Raw genomic sequence first — 5,374 nt, forward strand, 5'->3', positions numbered from 1 at the left:
GGGCGTGGCTAGAGCGGCCCGGCGCCGGGAGCGAGCCATGTCGCAGCGGCCCCTTGCGGTCGGGGGTAGAACGACGACTACGACGCCTCCACGGAGGTCATGGAAACTCGCAAGGACACAGCTAATCACTGCCTATGGAACCTGTGAAGCTTGTATATGAGGATGCGCAGTCCGCGGCGCTCAGCTCTCTGCATCCAGTTAATCACCCAGTATGCCAGAGGCAGTTGCTAGTGTGCCAGTTTGAAAGGTGGGAAACTGTAGGCTGAGCCCGAGGAAGTATTTTTTCCTAATGTTCCACAACCTTTAAGACACAATGTGGTTTTTCTTTCAACCCACCAGCTGGAGTTTCCCTAAATGCAGGTCTCTCAAGGTCCAGATTGCTTCCATGTCCCTGTTAAAGGACAGCAGGCATATTTTGTGGGGCAGTTGCAAGGATTAACTGAGATTAGCAGATTATGCTTTAAAAAAAAAAATAGGGCCTGATTAGTAAATACAAAATAACCCACGACCAACGACAAACTTGTGCACATCGAATCTTCAGAATTATGTTTGGAAGAAATGAATAAAGTTTTAAAGGGTGGGGGAATGAATTTGAGACAAGTCCACAAGTTGACCAAGTCCACTTTGAACATGGACTATTCCCCAGGCACACGTCTCAGAAATTTGTATAGAACTGAATTATTTGCCAATCTAATTTATCTGGTCACCCCAGTTGTCCGTATGATTGTTATAAAATCTGGGGCCACAGCAGGCACTCCAAACCAGCCCAGTGGCCCAGCCACTGATGATCCTCAAACAAAGTAAAATTAATAGTGGAAAGCAGAAAAAGAGTTAATGTGGCCACTGTGGGAAGTTGAACAGAAAGATCCGGTTTACTTTCGAGGTTCTGATGAGATTCCAGTGTAAACAGACCTCCAGTCAACGTGTAGCCCTGTCTGCTATTGACCCATCATGTAAGGTGATCTGGTGAGATGCTAGAACTGTGTAGAATCTCTTCCTGGGAGAAAAGTTGCCTCTCTGGCTGGGGCCTTTTTCTTATTTTAGTGTGAGGTTCCTGGAGAAATTCCCATTTCTTTGGGTTCCTTTGTTTCAATAGTCAAATTGAGACATGGTGTCTCTTCAGAATGTCTTCATCTCTGCCAGGGCTGTTATATGAAGTCCAGATCCCTATGTGGAGTCACATTCTGGTCTACCCTAACTTACTGTCTCAGTCCTATGGTGTCTCACTGACATTGGGTTATATTCCAATAGACAATGACTTGGGATTCCTGCACTATTGTATGTGTTGTGGTTTTGAATATGCTTGGCCCAGGGAGAGGCACTATTAGGAGGTGTGGCCTTGTTGGAGGAAGTGTGTCACTGTGGGGGTGGGCTCTGAGACCCTCCTCCTAGCTGCCTGGAAAACAGCTTTTTTCTGTCTGCCTTTGGAACAAGATGTAGAACTCTCAGCTCCTCCAGCACCATGCCTGCCTCCATGCTCCCACCGTGATGATAATGGACTGAACCTCAGAACCTGTAACCCCAGTATGGCTTCTTGGAGCTGATTTGCCTTTCCTGTAACTATTACATAGCCTAAGGATTCTGGGTCACCCTCTTGAGCAGATTTCCTGCAGATCAACATAAAGATGAGCTTTCATCAGTTGAGATGAATTAATAATTTCATAGAATTCCTGATTTGATTAAAGTAGCTTTAGGAAGAAAGTTATGGTTTTAGTAGTTTTGCTGGAAAGATGTAATAAGTTAGAATCAAGAATGGAAAGTGCCCACTCTTAAGTACTAAGTAAAGGCTGCATACTAAGTGAGCTGACATACACTAAAAGGAGACAAAGACTTGGGACAAGTTTGTGTTCAAGGAAAAACATTCTGCTCCAACGATAAGGCAAGGCCCTGTAAAAACTGTTGCTTTGAATTTATCACCAGCATACTGTATGAAATTGCTTTGAACTTGTTATGGATACCTTTCTGTAACTCCTTTATGTAACATTCTATCTGTGAGGTAACTATTACATAGAGAATTTTTTTTTTTTTTGTCTAAAAAGCTATAAAACGACCGATAGCAATAAAGTTAGTGTGGCTGTTTTCCACTTCACCCAGTGTGTGTGTGTCTGTGTGTGGTCTGTGTGAGTGAATTCTTTCTTTTCTCTCTGGTTCCAAAAGAGTTAATGAGCTCAGCTCTGAGCCTCTCACCTGGCCAGCATGGGGCTCCTGGCTGACTGTCCAAAGAAAGAAGCTCTGGCAATAAATGCCTTTATTTAACTCTCCACTGCTAAACAGCATGTGTAAACTGGCCAGACATTTGCACTTATCTAAGCACAGATAATAGTTAAAGAGTTAAGTTCTCAGTGTTTGTTAAAGCACAGAATGGTAATAAAGAATTAAGTTTTTTTGCATTTATTTAAGCACAGAACAATAGCAAAGAGTTAAGTTTCCCCAGCGCTTATTCAAACACAGAGTTGAAGAGAAAACGTCAGTCACAGAATAAGCAAGAGAGTGTTAAGTTTCCAGAAGCCATCAGCTTCTACCCCCCCAGTACAGTTAGAGTTACAGGGCTGGAGATCACCAGTCTTTTGGTTTTAGTTCAACTATGTGTTCCACCTCAGGTCTGAACCCCAAAAGTCTGGGGCTGGCCCCTGGGAAGGACCAGTGTGTCTCAGTTCCTGCTGCCTGCTGCCCCAAATATAGAACTCTCAGCGATCTCTCCATCACTGCCTGTGTGCTTCCCACCGTGACATAAGCCACCCCCATTGAAATGTTTTCCTTTATTAGGGTTGCCATACTCATGGTGTCTCTTCACAGCAATAGGAACCATAACTAAGACAACCTGCCAACCACTTAGAGAGGGCAGGCAGTGCCCAGAGAGAGGAAACTGCTCCAAACTCCATACTTCCCACTTGTACCTGAAGACAAGGAGGGAAACACTGCATAAGGGCATGGAGCAGGCTGTGGTTTGAGACACAGACAAAAGCACACATGGAAAAGCCTGGTGTGATGGCTCATGCCTGTGATCATAACACTCAGAAGGCTAAAGCAAGAGGGTTAATACAGAGTCCAGGTCAGTCTGGACTACAGAAACTCTGTCAGAACAAAATGAAACACAACAAAACAACAACCTAAAAACACAGAAAGGGGTTGGGAATGTAGTTCAGTGGTTGAGGCCTAGTCTGTCATGCATGAGAACTGGAGATCAGTTCCTAGCACCAAAAATAAAAGAGTTCAATTGTTTAAGACAACACAGAGGTCTAGTGAGATGGCTTGGTGCATAAAGGTGCTTGTATTTGAAAGCCTGGCACATGAATGCACACATTTGTGCACATACACACAGTGATGGTAAAGTTAAAAACAAAACATAGCCGGGCGGTGGTGGCGCACGCCTTTAATCCCAGCACTTGGGAGGCAGAGGCAGGCGGATTTCTGAGTTCGAGGCCAGCCTGGTCTACAGAGTGAGTTCCAGGACAGCCAGGACTAAACAGAGAAACCCTGTCTCGAAAAACCAAAACCAAAACCAAAAACAAAAACAAAAACAAAAAAAACAAACAAAAACCCAAAACCAAAACAAAACAAAACAAAAACCATAAATGAAAGGCTAACCAATTTCAGTATTGGTAAGGCCTACATAACTGTTACCTGTCTAGCCTGCCATTTTGTGCTGTTACTAATATTATAAGAAAAACATCTCTTATGTTGTTTCTGTTGTTACTAAGAATCAGTAGTGTTACTAAGTCAGTAGAATTGTTTTGTATAGTTACCCACAACAAGCTTGGACCGGAGCCAACCACCCAGGAGCACTTCCGGCACCTGTGTTTAAGCTTTGATGGTATTTGCTTTTATAAGCTGCCCCTGGGATGGACCTACACCAATATAAGAAACTATTTGAAATAAGACTTCCATATTGAGTAGGAGGTTGAGTAAAGTTTAAACTCTCAAGACTTGCATGGGAACTGACATCCTGGTTGGCAAGTTAAGACATGAATGTTACAAGACAAGTCCTATGCTGGTTAACAAGTTAAGACATGAATGTTAGACAAAGCAAGCGCCCTCCACAGTTGACTATCATAACCGATGGGAACAAAATAAATGTGCAATAAAGACATGTTCCTAAGGGAATCTCCTATCCCTAAATCTTGATTGGTGAAATAAGGTGGCACAGATGTTTGTGGATTTTAGGCTTAAAAACCCTGCAGGATCTTAATGTCACAGTTCAGCTTCTGAGTGTGAACATGGCCCTGATTGATCAGCCCTGGGGTGTATGTTCAATTAACTATCCCTGTCTGACTGAGATTGGTGGCTTGTGAGGTGACTGCTGGACCCCACCAAGTGTCATACATAGACATCCACAAGAAACCTCTGGTCTGTGCCCAGTCTCAAGCTTGGGTGCTCTAGCTGGGAACTGGCTGGGAGCTTTTAAATCCAGCCCTGGGTATAGGATCAGTTCTTCAAGTCAGCTAACCCTCAGATTGCAAGGGAGAGAGATCAGTCATTGGAGATCTGAGTGGATGTGTTCTGCAGACTCATACTGTTGAGGAGCGCTCTTGAGATCCACATCTGTAAGGAGAAAAGTGGCGTGTCCTGCCCCATCTTTCTGGATGACTACCAGGGCAGCCCAGTGTTTCAATGGAAAGAAGTGGGTGAAACAATCTTAATGGCCTGAATCTGGATTGTCTCCCAAAAGCATATTTGTGCTGGGGGATGTTTTTGTGCACTGTGCATTCATATACTGATTTCTATACCCAGAGATCAGCTTACAGTCTGGACCTTGGCCTGACTCAGTATTATATAAACCTTGTTCACCACCACCTCCTGATTGGTTAGAGAGCTGAATAGTCTCTAGCTGCACAGGGGAGGATAAGGAGGGACTTATCAGAATTGGAATCTATTCTTCAAGATTTCAGACCATCTCTTTTTAAAAACTTAGCTAGTTGAAAGCAGTAATAAGAAAAACCAAACAAAACTAAACTTAAAAAATAAAAACAGTACAAAACTTCTGGTTCAGTCTGGAGAAATGGCTGGGTGGTTAAGAACATCTGTAGCTTCTGAAGAGGACCTGGATTTGGTGCCCAGCACCCATGAGGTAGCCCATAAACTGGGAGGTATCTCCAATTCTAGGAGACATGATGCCCTCTTCTAACCTCTGAGAGTCCCAGGTATGTGTGCAGTGCACATGCACACAAACACACAGGCTAAACACTCATCTCCATTAAATATTAAAAAAACTTCAAGCTGGGTGGTGGTGTCGCATGCCTTTAACCCGAGCACTTGGGAAGCAGAGGCAGGCAGATCTCTTAGTTCAAGGTCAGCCTGGTCTACAGAATGAGGGTTCCATGACAGCCAGAACTGCACAGAGAAACCCTGTCTCAAAGAACAAAACAAAACAAAA

Source organism: Arvicanthis niloticus, chromosome 18 (assembly GCF_011762505.2).
Source record: "Arvicanthis niloticus isolate mArvNil1 chromosome 18, mArvNil1.pat.X, whole genome shotgun sequence".
Taxonomy (NCBI): Eukaryota; Metazoa; Chordata; class Mammalia; order Rodentia; family Muridae; genus Arvicanthis; species Arvicanthis niloticus.